Below are 15,377 nucleotides of genomic sequence, written 5' to 3'. Positions count from 1 at the left end.
GAGTCCGGTCTCGAGTGAAGGGGGTTCAACGAACCTTCCTTCGGCTGGGAGGAAATCGATATTACATTACCTATTTTTAGTTTTCAGTTCATAAATTTTACTAAAAATTTCAAAAAATGTACTTCTTGAGTACAGTTCACAGATTGACGGACAATTAATTTACGAACTCAATGAGGTATAGCATTCCATGATATGAATATATTTAGCATTGTAATAAGGAAAACAATGATAGTTTGGGCGGAAATTCTAGATTATGACTTTTAGTAAAATTTGCCATATTTTTGCCAGTATTATGCTTATAACTTTGTCAAGTTAAGAGGCAGAACCAAAAGAATGACAATTTTGTGCAGCTAACGACCCAAGCAAACATTCTATGTGGGTGTGGCGATGAATTTCGGAAATTAACATTTTTGTGAAATTTCACTTTTTTGTAAGGGGTACCATCATAATTTTTTCCAAAAATTTAAAAAATATTTTTTTCCTCAGATTTGAATGGGATTTCATAAATTTGAAAATAGATTGAAATACAAGCCTAACGACATATAAAAAAACCATATTCCGACTATTTTTAGCTTTGTAATGTACAAAATACTGATATTTTGAGCCTCAAATCAGGGTCAGACCATTTTTACGTTTTTTGAACATCATAAAATTTACGAAAAATCTCAAAAAATGTACTTTTTGAGTGTGGTACATAGTTTGACAGAGAATTTAAATACGAACTCAGCGAGATATAACATTCCATGTTACGATCACTTTTGGCTTTGAAATGGGGAAAATACTGATATTTTGGGCGGAACATCAAAATTGCGACTTTTGAATAAAATTCGACACATATTTCCCCAGTGTTATGCTTATAACTTTGTTAAAAGAAGGCGCAGAAGTAAAATAAAGACTGTTTTGTGGAGCTAACGACCTCAACAAACTTTTTGTATCATTTTGGTGATGATTATATAAAGTTTATTTTTTGTAAAATTTTGCATTTTTTGTACCATCATTTGGGTACCATCATTCTTTTTTCGAAAAATTGAAGAAATATTTTTTTATTCAGATTTGAATGGCAGGTTATTTTTTCGAATATAGATTGAAAGACAAGCTCAACGAGATATAACATTCCATGTTACGACCATTTTTGGCTTTGTAATGAGGAAAAGACTGATATTTTGAGACACAAGTCGGGACTGACCGTTTTTCCAATTTTTGGAAACATCAAAAAATTCCGAAAAATCTGAAAAAATGCCCTTTTTGAGTGCGGTACACAGTTCGACGGGGAATTTATATACGAACTCAACGAGGTTTAATAACCCATGTTAAGATAATTTTTGGCTTTGTAATGAGGAAAATACTGATAGTTTGGACTTAAAATCAAAATTGTGACTTTTTAGTGAAATTTGCCATATTTCTTCTCAGTGTTATGTCTATAACTTTGTCAAATTAAGAGCCACAAACAAAAGGAATCCGTTTTTTTGCAGCTAACGACCCCAGAAAACTTTCTATCTGGGTATGAAGATGATTTTCGGAAATTAAAATTTTTCTAAAATTTCACTTTTTTGTAAGGGGTACCATCATAATTTTTTCGAAAAATTCAAGAAATATTTTTTTCTTCAGATTTCAATGCCACTTGAATACTTTGAAAAAAGACTGAAAAACAAGCTCAACGAGGTATGGCATTCGAGATTCCGACCATTTTTGGCTATTTTATACACAAAATACTAATATTTCAAGCCCCAAATTGGGACACACCATTTTCGCTTTTTCTGAACATCATAAAAATTTGCCAAAAATCTCTTAAAACTCACTTTTTAAGAGTGGTACACAGTTAGATGGGGAATTTGAATACGGACTCAGCGAGGTATAACATTCCATGTTACGACCATTTTTGGTTCCGTAATGAGGACAATACTGATATTTTGGACTTAATATCAAAATTGTGTCTTTTTAGTAAAATTTGCGACATTTTCCCCCAGTGTTATTCTAATAACTTTGTCAAAAGAAGTCGCAGAACCAAAAGAAAGACTGTTTTGTGCAGCTAAAGACCCAAAGAAACTTTCTGTATCATTTTGGTGATGATTTTCGAAAGTTTATTTTTTGTGAAATTTCGCATTTTTTGTAAGGGGTACCATCATCATTTTTTTGAAAAATTTAAAAAATATTTTTTTTTTCAGATTTTAATGGCACTTGAATATTTTAAAAATAGATTGAAAAACAAGCTCAACGAGATATAACATTCCATGTTACGATCATGTTTGGCTTTGTAATGATGAAAATACTGAAATTTTGAGGTACAAATCGGGACATACCGATTCTTGCATTTTTTGGAAACATCATAAAAAATTACGAAAAATCTTTAAAAAAATCACTTTTTGAGTGAGGTACACTGTTCGACGGGGAATTTAAATACGAACTGAACGAGATAAACCTTTCCATGTTACTACCATTGTTGGCTCTATAATGAGGGAAATACTGATATTTTGGGCTTAAAATCAAAATTATGACTTTTGAGTAAAATTCTCGATATTTTTCCTCAGTGTAATGCCTATAACTTTGTCAAAAGAAGTCGCAGAACCAAAAGAAAGACATTTTTGTGCATCTAACAACCCAAAGAAACTTTCTGTGTCATTGCTATGTTGATTACCAAAAATTTATTTTTCCCTAAATTTTGACTTTTTTGTAAGGGGTACCATCATCTTTTTTTCGAAAAATTGAAAAAATATTTTTTTCTTCAGATTTGAATCGGACTTGAATATTTTGAAAAAAGACTGAAAAAGAAGCTCAACGAGGTATGGCATTCCGAATTCCGACCATATTTGGTCTTGTTATGGGAAAAATACGTATATTTTGATCTTTGAATTGGGGCAGACCGATTTTCGACAGGTCCTTTCATCATAAAATTTTTCGAAAAATCTCAAAAAAAGCCTGGTACACCGTTCGACGGGGAATTTAAATACGAACTTAGCAAGGTATGACATTCCATCTTACGACTATTTTTGGCTCCGTAATGAGGAAAATACTAATATTTTGGGCTGAAAATAAAAATTGTGACTTTTTAGTGAAATTTACAATACTTTCCCCAGTATTATGTTTATAACTTTGTCAAATTTAGAGGTACTACCGAAAGGAACACTGTTTTTTGCAGCTAACGACCCAGACCAACTTCTTATCTGGGTATGAAGATGATTTTCGGAAATTAAAATTTTTCTAAAATTTCACTTTTTTGTAAGGGGTACCATCATCTTTTTTTCGAAAAATTCAAAAAATATTTTTTTCTTCAGATTTGAATGACAATTAAATATTTTGAAAAAAGATTAAAAAACAAGCTTTACGACATATGACATTCCAGATTCCGACCATTTTTGGCTATTTTATAGTCAAAATACTGATATTTTGAGCCTCAAAAAATGGTCAGACCGGTTTTCGCATTTTTTGAACATCATAAAAATTTATGAAAAATCTCAAAAAATTTACTTTTTGAGTGTGGTACACAGTTCGACGGGGAATTTAAATACGAATACGAACTAATCCATGTTAAGATAATTTTTGGCTTTGTTATGATGAAAATGCTGATATTAATTGTGTGGAAAACCTTTTATTTTCCTCCTCAATCCTTGCTTAGCTTCAGGTAAAAGACTAGTTCCAGCTTAGCTGTATAAAACCAAAACATTAACTGACCTTCTTCCATTCGAAAACACTATCATCTCCTTGTTCTCACCGTTGTGATTACATAATGCGATAAAACCAGGCTAACGCCCTAGGACCCACGTTTATGAAAAGAAAAGTGCACGGCAGTGAAAGGCATGTCCTTGAGGGAAACTCAGGTGTTCCTTCTGACACTTTATGAAATTTATGACATTATTGGGTCCGCTCCTTTCCCTAGAAGTGAGTCTAACGGTAAAGACCTCTGCAAGGACACCCTGAAACCCAAGGGTAGGCCAGGATAGTGTCTGGCGATAAGTCATGGACTGTCCAAACATTTTCCCATCGGCATGATATATTTCTCTATTACACCGATCCCGAACTGATGTTATCTTTGGCTCTCCGCGAGTCTTTCTTCTGCCTCAGCATTGAAATCTGCGAAGAAGTCACTCGCTTAGATTTCTGACATCCCTCAGTCCTCAGTCCTCAGTCCTTCTCCATACTCTGTAATTTTCAGGGCCGCAGGCGAAAGCTTCTTTCGGCGGCATAAATTATCTGCCACTGCGGATCTAAATTAAACACAAACATTTGAGATTGCCCACAGCTCAGGCAAATCCTTTAAACACAAATAAACGCAGACTCCGCCGCTCTCAACTATCACTCCCCTTTTTCCCGGCCACTGCCAAGGTTGTCTTACAAGGATTTGCCATTAAAAATGTTAATTAGTTGGGCAACTCTGCCATTGAGCTTCAACTCTGCCACTCTGCCTTACAGTGGGATGAAGCTGTTCCTTAACTTAATTTAATCCACTAACTTGGTCTTTGTTACCTTCTCTTAAAAAGATGAAAGTAGCATAAGCAAACTCTGATGGGCATAAAAGAGTTCAAATCTATTCTACCCAAATAGTATGAAAGAGATTTGGTCCACCAACCGACACCACTGTGCCGTAATGGCTTGCCCCAATTGGAATGTGAGAACGTGGCTACCGACTTGCGGCATCCACAGCGACCGAGACTTTCAGCCCGAGTTTGGCCATCGGACATCGCGTGTGCATGCAAATCGAAGGCGGCCGGAGATCGAACGCCAATTAGGATGAATGTTTGGGGCATGCCGATCCAGTCCCCGGACCGTCCCCATCCTTTTCGCCAGGCCAGACTGCATGACGCCGCGTGCCGCATGCCGCATGCCGCAAGCCGCTGAAAAAAGAGAGAGGAGTGGAGAGGAGGCTGTCTTCTCCCTGAACTTGCAATCATCAGTTGTCAGTTAATTGCTAAAAACTGTTCACACGTTCCAGGTGCGACTTTTGCATACAGTCCGGCCTCAAGATGAAGTCCCGCTTCGGAAGGAAATCCCAATGGCCATGCTAGTCACGTTCGCGAGCTGCGATTGGGGGTCTCGGGAAAATCAATATCAAAGAAACCCAATCTCGAGCCCGACTTCCCTTTCGACTTCGCCACTTCCGCCGACGGACATCATCCCCTAAAACTGACCAAGATTGAGTTCCTCTCTCCGAAAATCGGGGGCGTCGAAAGTTGTTTCATTTGTGTCCATCTTTTTGGGAGAAATTAAGCATGTACGGACTGTCCCGAGACCCAGTTATGCAAATCCAAGAAATCACAGGCCCGGCCACAGAGGCTCATAAATATCGACGAATTCTACGAATTGCCGGAGTCCCAGGGTCTTCTGCAGGTGTGCTATTTAAATGCATGTCAGCGACCGCCAAAAAAAGGCGGCAATCGAAAAACAAACACGCCTCCACACGAAACAATTGCAGGTCTTAACTACGATTATAAATAATCTAAGATTTCCTCTTATTAAAAGTTATTTTCGGGCTAACTTTACCTTTTAGTCTCAAGCTAACTTAGGTTCCCCCCTTCTCAACTCCACTCCTAGTTTAAGAAGGATAGTTTTTACCTTTTTATAGAAACTATTTCTGTTCTAACGTTTCTCCAAGTGTACTCTTAAGGCCCAACCCTCGCTCAAGGGGCTCTTAATATGACGAACACGTCCCCTCAAAACCGTTCGGATCGGCGGATCGCAGTGGATCAGTGTGGATCGCCTCGACTTATTCGTTTGTTTTGCTTGGCTTTTCGTAATTTCCATTCGTCGCACTTTCAGCGAATCAATCAAACCCATCCGATACGATCCGTCCCAGTCCAAGCCGGAGAAGGTCTTTGCCACATAGCCCGATCGGCTGATAAACCTGTCAGGCCGAGGGCATAAATTAATCGACGCATAGTTTCGACTTTAAGCCAAAAGTTGTATTAAACTTTCGCCGAGGAAAATCAATACTCATGCCCAGGGATTCCTACCCAGAGTGAGAACTGTAATCCTGTATCCTGGCCCTGGCTCACTCGCTCATGCTCGTCACGTGCCGCAGGACGACGGCAGGCATTCCCCAACTCCATCTCCGCCTTAAGTTTTGTGTACATTTTAGCACATATTCCCAACTTGAAGCCCCGCTCGATATCCTGACAGGTACATAGAGATGGATGCACATATACTAGCTCTTACATAAGGCAATTACATACTAGACTCGTGACTCGCACATTTCTGGATGCTCGATGGGTTCCCTCACAGTCGGGGTCACCACATCGGATGAGTAATTTGTCTTGATGCGTTTAATTTCTTTTACTTTAGTCCGCCTTGATAAGAATTTCAGTAATTTGAACTCCATTTGCTTATCACAAGATATCATTAGACCACATAACCCAGTATCAGCAGCCAAACAACCAAAGTGGGATACCATTCTCATTACGGCTAAAGGTCAGCCGGCTGGGGGCAAGGCCTCATTTCATTTTATTCTCCGCCGAGGCAAGGCAGCAAGGCAGCAAAGCAGCAAAGTAGCAAAGCAGCAGCCAAGCAGCACGCTCCAAGCACATTTGCCATGTTTAGAATTAAGACTTCAGATACTCGAGATGCTCCAAAAGTCCAAACGGCCGCAGAAAACGGCAACAGACGAGGCGGACAGAACCAATTCCGAAGGCAGCCAAGGCAGCCAAGGCAGCCAGCCTCAGGTCTCGAGTCTCGAGTCTCCCGACTCGAATCTTGAGTCTTGAGGCTCGAGACTCGAGTCCAACTCATGTTACTCACGTTCCAAACGAGCTTTTGTCAACTTGTCTAAATGATTTTTGCACACTGTAAACAAGCCAAGACACTGCGCCAGACGGACGGACGAACGGACGGACGCTCCGTTGGACGGACAGTTGGAACGGCGACAACATTCAGTATTGACGTTGACCCTGCACGACTGCGATTCAGAAGTGGGGACTCCGTCGTCCGATTGCCTGGGGCTGTGAGTGTGTGCCAAGGATTCGCAACCTGAAGCCCAAGTCGTGTGTGATGGGGCAGGAAGGTATGTTTGGGGAGCGGAGAACGGGGGGCGGGGCGGCCAAGCGGGCAGCAGCATTCCCCGTGGGAGTCTTTTGTTATTGTTGTGCTGATCTCTGGATTTTCGTTTCGATATTGTCGTGTAATCACGAATTTATTTTATTGAAAATCACTTGACAGGTGGCGCCTTATTTAACTAAGTTGTCAGCCCTCCTACCACCCCCCACCCCCACCCACCTGGGGAAATGGCTATGAGAATGGGAATGGAAAAATTGTTAGTCATAAATGTTTTGTGGGAACAAGTTGGTGGTGGAAGGGGGAGGCTGGCCAGACATGTTTGGTGTAGCTAATACGAGGAAGTTTCTTGGCCAGGAGTCCATGGCGGATTATGACTTCTAATGGGATTGGGCAAGGGAATTGGCAAAGGATGATGGTTAATGAGAACTAAATTGCTTGACCAGAAAGACGAATGAAGTGATGTTCGGGGCTATTAGCATGTCATATTAAGACCTTTAGATATTCTGACTAACTAACTAAATAGTTTGGAAATCATTCGAATGGCCTTCCTTAAGCATTATTTTATTTTGAAACCTTCTTCTCCTCTAGGCCATTCTATCCCTAATTAGGATAGACTTCTTCAGATCCGCATAGAGCATACTCCTGACCTATCCTTGCCACATTCATTTCGAATAACACATCTCCTTTTCCATGCCTCATTGACTCCGAAACGAGCTCCCCGATGACTACCCCAGTAGACCGCCTTATCGCGCCCTCAACAACATCACACACCATCCACAGAACACAACATCACCGCTGCCGCGCTGAGAGTTGCCCCAGCGAATTCTCCAGAGAATGCCCCGAGCGAAGGAGAGAACTCAGGTGGTCAGAGCTCTCTAGAGCGAGAGAGAGAGAGAGAGATGGAGACCAAAACAAAAACATGATATATACGATATGATGTGTGGATGCTGGAGAGGACCGCAGTGCAACGGTGTGTGTGGCTTCTATGTGAGTGTGTGTGTGTGTGCTGGCAACTCTCCCATACGAAAACCTGCTCCACCACCATTTGCAGCTTGCAATGCGCCGCTCCAAGTTTCGCAGATGCAAGCGCAGATGAGATGACGATGATGACGATGCTCTGGAGTTCGGACCAACAACATCCAGCCATCCAACAACCTCCAACCAACCGACCAACCGACCAACCGACCAAACGACCGAGGCGACCGACCATGTTTCCTGATGCGAGGCGAGGCGATAGTTTATCGCCAATTTTCGTGCCGTGCAGAGGTGAACGCGGACCAAAAACGTGCGAAAGGAAAAGCTCTGCCCAGATGCGAATGAGCCCTGCTCCCTATCGCACCCGTAGTACCATCCGTGCAGCCGTTCAGCCGTGCATCCGTTTACCCGTACGTCCTACTGTACGGGCACCCCTAACTAACTCAAGGTTGACTTTGGGACTCGGCTTTCCTCCTCGACTTCCAGCCACTTGTTTTTCGTTTGCATCCGATTTTTTCGGCTGCCGTCGGTTGTTCTGCTAGGGACAGGGATGATTATGAGGGACTGAGCTGAGCCACCTCCCGAGAACTGCCCCCGAAACAGCCATGCGCGTTAACGGTAAATAATGGCCGCCATCTTGGCCCAAACGGAATGTGCGAATACGTCTATATAATCCCCAAGTGCTGTGTCTCTGTGAAAGTGCGTGTGACCACATCAAATCAAAGATAAATAGCTGCCAAGCCAACGCCGAGCATAAAAAGTCGCATTAGGGTGGGTCGAGTTCTGTGGATCCAAGATTGGAGATCAATCGTAGGGAAGGAAGAGAGTCTACTCACTTGAATCCCAAATCTTTCGATATGTTTTCTTCCAATTTAAACTATCGTTGTTATCCCGAAACATAAATTAAACTGAAATTGATTATCAAATAAGTTTCCATATGAAGAATTTCGAAAATTAAAACCCCAAACTTTCTTCCTTCCTACGATACCGCATCGATAAGAGTTTGAACCACCCTAACAAGCCTTCATATAGCCAGATATATAGATAAAGGAACATCATTGGAATGGAGCACCACGGCAGTGGTTTCGTGGCTTCGCCATGGGCCGCCGTCCTGGGCCACCACTCGATGGCCTCCGATGCCGGGTTCGCCGCTGCGGCTGCTGCGGCGCATGTCCAGAACCACTCGATGCACCACCCCATACACTCTCATCACCACCACCACTCGCACCCACATCCGCACTCGCATCCGCACCACCATCCGCACCTGGGCGCCGCCGGAGGGATGCCGATGGATCTGCATGTGCCGCAGGGATTCCCCTACTACAGGTAAATAAAACGAGACCAGCACTTCATTCCGCTGCCTCAGGCAGGGTCTCCCTCTATTGGTGTCTCTCTCTTGCTGGAGTTTGCATGCAAATTTTGGGGGCGTTGCCAAAGCCGGGAAAGTGTCCACCTGGCACCCAATGGGCTAGCCCGGGATTCGGTGAGACAAAAGATGGATTGGCCGCCTAACAATGGGAAATTAATCCACTTCAATGTTTCCTGCCTGGGGTGGGTGAGAGATAGTTACAGGTACTAAGTAGTAGTCAAAATTTGAGATTTAAATGAAAGTAATAAAAGATCTTAATCTATCTTTCGGATACCTTTAAGTATTTCATGTATAACCGACCTTTTGAAGAGCTAAAATAAAAGATACAAAGGATGACCCTCTCCTTGACCTGATCAGCTCTTACCCACCGCAATGAAACTCATCAAAAAAGTAGCTTTCGCCGCCAAAAATCAGGACTAAACGAGCGAGAAATTAAATTTGGCAAGGGGAGGAGCGTAGGGTGGTGGCAAAGTGGGGAGCGGGGAGCGGGGGCACTACAGAGGTGCCAACATCGACGAAACTCATAATTAAACTAATTGAATTTACGTGACAATAACACTTTCGACACTCTCTCAGCCGGCGACTGAAAGGCGAGCGATGAGGGCTTCACGAAGTCGGGCGATTGTCACGAGATAAGTTGGGCAGCCTCCCTCCAGTAGGCCCCTTCATCTTCGCTTTTCCAATGCCCAGCACTCGGGGTTTCGTAAGCCTCCTCCGTAATGCATGGTTATTTTCAATATCGAAAAACGAAATCGGCATCAAAGAATTTTTCGCCGCAATAGCCATGAAGCCGAAGTGGCAATCCGGGCCCAGTCTTAAGCCGAGACCTCTTTTAGACATTCCCACAACCATATTGCAATGGCGATGTAATTCATGAACTCTGATTGGTGGCCCCGGCGAAGGAGTCGAGGATGTAGTTAAGATTGGGACTCCAGGAGTCCGCGATGCGGGCTTTGACTACCAGTGGCGAGGCTTTTCGTTTCGGGTTAGCTAGAGATGAGCAGGAGTGACTGTGGACTTGGAATTTATGAAGGTACAGCTCTTTCTATAAGCTCTGTTAAGACTTCTGAAAGGAATCCATCTTCATTTCTAACATCTAGATTTGGGGGATACTGATGTACCTAAGGGGGGCATACTAAGAACCTATCGGTTACCCACTCACGCACATCTCTAACGTACTCACAGGCCTCTCTATTCCGGACCTAAACTTCAACTGCAACTCCAACCCCAGCCCCAACCCCAACCCCAACTCCGAACTCCCGACTCTGCAACTCTGCCACTCCAACTTCTCGGATCACACAATCAGCGTCTATCAGCATTTTTCAATTATATCGGAATAGCGTTATCCGTGGCTGGATCGCGTCAGAACGCATAATTACTATAATCACCTGAGTTATTACCTTGGCGAATATTGGCGGAGGAGCCCAGGGAGGGCAGCGAAGTAATATTAAAAGCAACCAGCGAGAAGGGAGAAGGGTGGGACACAGAAATCTAAACTGTGATTGTTGCCCCTTTCGAGCCCCCCTTGCCGCCCTGCGATAGGCCGCCTGATGACGCTGCCTCAATTTCATTTTGGTCTTTTTCCCATTATTTTCATTTTTTATGTTTTTTATATTTTTTTTTTTGTTTTTTCTTATGCCTCAATTCGTTAAAGTTACATTACACCGAGAGAAACCGTGGGGAGGGGCCACTCAAACCAAAAGCGAGTGAAACAAAAAGAGTTTTGACCTAACTGGAAAATTGCTGGGACGTTTGTTTTTCATTACAGCCGACAACTTTGTTGCTGTTGTTAGTTAGAGGAGCTTTTCCGGGGGGTAAGGCGCCTTCAGCGGCAGGAAAGAGGGAAATTGGGAAAGGGGGAGGATGGGGGCATGTAAAAACCCAATGCGATTGAGGAGCACGAACAGCATTTTCATTGCACAAAGCGATCTCCACACACAATTTTCCATGGTCAGCAAAGAGGATTCGAGCTCTTTGCGGTTTTCGAGGCCAAGGCACCCCCTCCGCCGCCGCCCCTGGACCCCTAACCCCTCTGTACCGCTAAGACCCCAACCCAGACAACGGTAACACCGCAAAATGTGCAGTGAAAAACCATCATTTCAACAATTTATATTTCGAACGTGATTGGCTGACTTGGCCGGCCAGAGAGCTCCCCAGGAAGGGGCTTAGGAGTGGCTGGCAGGGGGAGGGGAGGGGCGGGGCGGCAGGGTTAGTAGCACTGCAAGACGGCCATTAAGAAATTGCTGTAAAGCATAAAGAGCAAAATGAAACCGAACAAAGAGCCACACAACATAGCTCAGCGCGAGAAAATGAAATAAAATGCAGCAGATTATGATTGCGATTATGTCGGCTCCGTCCGGGGATTTGGCGGCAGCATGGCGGGGCAGGCACATGAACTTGATGATGGGAATGAACATATGAGAAACGGCCAATGGACATTGCAGGCTGGACAGCCAAGTGGCAACATCAGCAGAGGGATTTGGAAACAAATTAAGAAAATGAGAGCCTTCATAAGGTTATGGGAATATGGCAAACTTTAAAATAAGCGAAATGCCTCCTCCTCCTCCTCCAGCTTCTGTCTACAAAGAAAAGCCGCTGATTTGAGTTTAATCAGCAGTTTCCATCACCCGCCAAGAAGGAGAAGAAAAGCCCGATCCGGTCCAGCGACCCGCGAAGGTGTTGCCCAGGCCCCACCCAAAATGCATTACAGACTACACTTGTTCGGTGGGGTTTGGTGGCTCGGAGGTTCCCAGGCGGCGGCATCCCTCGCTCTTCTCCCGCTGCCCAACGTCACATTCAATTAAATTATGCAAATGAGGAGCAACACTTCAGCAGGACGAACTCTTTGGCCAGAAATTGACTTTCCGAAGGTGGATTCTGCCGCTCTCCGGCACACCCCTCCCATTTCTCTCAACACTCCACCCACTCGCACCGCACGGCAGCAGCAGCGGCAGCGTTAAGTTGCAGGTTGAAGCAAATTACAACGATGCCTCTGGCTGAAGTTGGCAAAGATGCAGCCAATACACAAAGCAAATTTATAAATAATTCTATCTCAGAAGCATTCCACCTTTAAAGCATTTACCACGACTTTTCCCTGAGTGTAGTCAAGCAATATCAAAGGCAGAAGGTTTTCCTCGGCGAGTTGATGAGCTTTATGTTCACACAGCCGGCAGGCATGAAGCTATTACGCTCACACACACACTCAGCCAAGGAGGATGTCCTTGCTGCCGGCGAACTCAAAGTGAGCCAACAATTTCATCAACGCCAAGACAAGTCGCCAGGTTGCTCTCTGGTAGCGCTTCAGATTAATTGAAATTCATGCCGTGTTGCAATAACAATCATTAAACGGCACACACTCGTGTGTGAGTAAGGGCCACCCCCCGAATCCCCAACAACAAAACAGCCCTCCCCTCCGCTTCCAGCAGCCTGCACACCCAGAGTGCAAAAGTACAAATCCCTGCGTGGAATACCAAGCGCTGGATTAGCACAATGATTAGTCTGCGATTCATAAATCGATGGATTGCACATTGGACTAGGGACTAGCGACCAGCGACTATATATGCGTAGATAGTATTACCCGATACCAAGATAGTCGCGGCTGCTTGTACTTTGAGTACTCGACTCCGGGTCTCGCCTCCGCTGAGAACGCATTCCCTGTTGCCGGGCGATCAGCGAGATAAAGGTTCCAAGGGACCAACCCGAAAGTTCCTCAATAACCATCAACAGAAATCGAGTTAAGAAGGCCAGCTCAGAGGCAGATCGAATAAGGAAGTACTCTTTATACATCCTCTCTCTGTATCTTCATAAAAATACTTCACGTGATATGGTATCTAATGACAAGGAATAATAATTTGACATAAGTAGTTCATATACCAAAATAAAGTCAAGTCCTGGCCCATGGAAAACCCCTTAAGCCCTCTCCGCGCAGAAGGGTATCGCTGAAAAAGTTGTAGGCTGAGCTTTACGCTTCCTTTTTGCAGAAACTTGGCCAAACTTATAAATATGTATGAGAAGTTTTCGAAATTGTTGGAATCCCTGCCGACAACAATAACTACAGCAAGGTCGGAAAGAAGACAGGCTGGGATCGGTGCTGTCTTCGATCTGGCTGATGATGATGACGATCAGCAGAGGCCAAGTCGGAGTCGGAGTCGATCAGTCGAACAGCAGTTCGTCAGTTCGTCAGTTCCTCGGACTGGGACTGGGACTTCAAAAAGGGAGCCAACAGAGAGGACAGTGGTGGTGGGTTTAGGGAGCAGGACGGAGGGAGGGAGCCCTCCGTTCGGCAAAAGGCAATCATTGATCAGAGGAATTTAGAGCGAAAATTTGATATTAAGGCCAAGTGGAGGAACGGCAGAAAAAGCCGAAACAGAAATTACGTTAAAGGAGAAGCGGAAAAAACCTCAAAATTGTTAAAATAAAATTAAGCAGAAATAAACGCCCCACGAAGCGAGGGAGAAATTCGAAGGGGCGGGGTCGAAGGGGGCTCTGCAATCAGCAATTGTGATCAACTGATCAGCGATAGCCCAAGCTCATAGATACGAGGATACACTGAACTCAAATTGATACAAATTGCTGTTAACTTAAGAAGTTGATGAAGAAACTGAATCAATTTCCTAGTACTCTCCATGATCATGATACTTTTGACCATTCCCCGACACTGCCCCGAGACACTGGCTTTTAATATAAATAATTGTCCGTGGCTACCGCAGATCGAAAGACGGAGGAGAGCCCAATCCAATCACCTCGCCTGGGTCCACACTCCTCCATTACAGCGTCGTCTCTTTTGGGCACAATCAATAATGATAGATAGGCCACCAGGAGCAGGGAGCAGGGAGCAGGCAGCAGGCTGGAGGGGATCGCGTGTGCGATCAGTGTCCAACCACAAATCGCTTTGGGGCCTTTGACAGCATCATTCAAAAAGTAAATACGATCTGTCGCCGCTTGGAGCGGAGCATGAAGGAGCTGCCTGTACAGTGGAGCGGGTTTTGTAATGATCGTGATGAAATTCGCCAATCGAACAGCGGGAAGCAGTCGGAGGCGATTCGGCGGTGACGGTGGGAAAAATCAGTTCCTTATGGATTTGCCAACCAGATGTCAGGGAGTGGTTGATCCTTGAACTCATGAGTTCTTTGTAGAAGCTATCCCGCTAGCAGGTAGTCTACGTAACAAGTAAGTACAAGGCTCAGACCACAATCTAGTTAGATGGAATCTGTCTGCGATGATGACCTAACAAATCGATTTTTAAGGATCTACAAACATAGCAATCCCAGTCGTAGGCCAGTGGTAATTGGAAGGCAGCGCAGGCTAGGTAAATGTACTGATTACACACCTTATTATTATAAAATATGTTCCGTAATTATGGCCAAGGGGTGAGGATGGGCTGGCCGGGAGACAACCTCTTAATAGTCGGTTTCGTCAGCCCTTATGCAATTTCCAGGGCCCAGCTCGGCAGCAGGGCAAAAAGGGCTCTGAGGAAGCAAACCCTAGACCTCCTTATATTGACGGTCCTGGCGACAACGACGTCTGATCTGGGGGAGGGCAGGGGAGGCACTGTCGAGACTCCGTCTTCTGCTGGCTACTGGCTACTGGCTACTCTGCTACTGGCTCCTGTCCTCTGTCTTCCTCATGCCAATTTATTTATGGTGCGGTACAAGTTTTTACGCACTCAAGTGCTCTGAGACTAATTGGGCACGAAACGCAATCAAAGTGACGACGACAACGGTGTCTTGGCCCGATCCCCCTCCGCACCCTCTACACTCCTTCTCCTCTCCTGGCTGCTGCTCCTGGAGAACCGGGTGACACTCACTGGAATCGATGGACGGCGGGCTAGCAGGCCGTTCGATCGATCGATGGATGGACAGACAAAGTCCCCGCAAAAAGACAAGAAAACCAAACACTACGAAAAATATATTACCAAATATTGACGAAACTTTAAAGATTAAACTAGTCATCGGATTTAGAAGTCCCCCCTGAAAGCTGTTTAAGAGTTTTCCAAAGGAAACTTACAAATTTTTAGGGAAAACATTATTAAAACACTTTTTTTCTCTAAGTG

Source organism: Drosophila eugracilis, unplaced genomic scaffold (genome assembly GCF_018153835.1).
Source record: "Drosophila eugracilis isolate 14026-0451.02 unplaced genomic scaffold, ASM1815383v1 contig_2088, whole genome shotgun sequence".
NCBI classification, from domain to species: domain Eukaryota; kingdom Metazoa; phylum Arthropoda; class Insecta; order Diptera; family Drosophilidae; genus Drosophila; species Drosophila eugracilis.
This window is presented reverse-complemented; position numbering follows the sequence as displayed.